Here is a 1,333-nt window from a genome sequence, read left to right as displayed (position 1 = left end):
GCTACCACAATGTTATGCATTAATTTTACAAACATAATAGTGGGAGAAGCCAGGCACAAAATAAACAGTTTCATTTATATAAAGTTCAAAAGCACACAAAAGTAATCTATGGTGTTAAATGGGGATTACCTTTGGGAAGGAGGGTGGGGAGTGACTGGAAGGGGATATAAGGAGGGCTTCCAGGGTGCCAGTTAGATCTAATTCTGATCTGGGAGGCGGTTATATGTGTATGTTCACTGTGTCATAACCTCTTGACCTGTACACGAAGGCTTTGTGCACTTACCCATGTCTGGTATACTTCAATTAATTCTTTTAAAAAAGAACCCTAGCCGGTTTGATTCAGTGGATAGTGCATCAGCCCAAGGACTGATGAGTCTCAGGTTGATTTCCGGTCAAGGGCACGTAAGCAACCAATTGATGTGTCTCTCTCACGTTGATGTTTCTTTCTCTCTCCCCGCCCCCTTCTACTCTCTCTAAATATCAATGGTGAGGATTAACCAAAATAAATTTTAAAATTCTTAAAAAAAAAAAAAGAAAACCCAGGAGATGGGAACTGTTTTCAGTGAGGGGAGGTGGGATGGAAGGTGGGAAAGGAATATGAGGGAAATCAAGATTACATAGAGGTGGCTGAGCTGTGGCACCATTACAAGAGGGCATGAGGACTGTTGAAGGGAGAAGGGCAGGAATCGTCGCTAACACCTCACCGAAAAGTCTCCAGGTACATCAGCCCTAATTCCCCACCAACCCTACACCCCCTATTCAAAAACAGATCCTTTGGGGCAAAACCCAATGTTTCCCACTTCTGTCTCCAGGCTGAGAGACCCAGTGTTTGAAGCCAAAAGTGCGGCTCTAAGACTAGGTCCCGTGAAGACCGCAGGCCATTGGTGCAAACGTCCTAGCAGCTAAACTGGAATGATGGCCAATACTGGAGTGGGAGGTTGTAGGTGTTGCTATCCTTGCCCAAAGGAATTACCTGGCGGCTGTGTTCTCTCTCGCTCTCTCTCCCTCTCTTTCTGAAAGGGATGCCAAAAGCGTCATACCCAGCCCTGCGTTCTCCTCCGCCCCCTCCCGCCCCGCACACCTCTACTCTAAGCCCCATCCAGAGGTCTGAAGTCACGCTCCCGTGGCCCCTGAGCCACTTTCCGGGAGGAAAAGGACAGGAAGGAACCACTGGTCACAGGTTCCACTGACCAGAGGGGAAAACCCGAGGGTGGCAGTTCCTTTTCGCCGGGGGGGGGGGGGGGGGAGGCCACACCCCCTGCACAAAAACACCCCAGAGCACTAGTCCTGCATCTGCGTCGGAGAGGCGGAGCTGCCCCGGGGAGGAAGCGGC

The sequence above is a fragment of the Myotis daubentonii genome, chromosome 18, assembly GCF_963259705.1.
Source record: "Myotis daubentonii chromosome 18, mMyoDau2.1, whole genome shotgun sequence".
Classification (NCBI taxonomy): Eukaryota; Metazoa; Chordata; class Mammalia; order Chiroptera; family Vespertilionidae; genus Myotis; species Myotis daubentonii.
Note: the sequence above shows the minus strand (reverse complement) of the source record.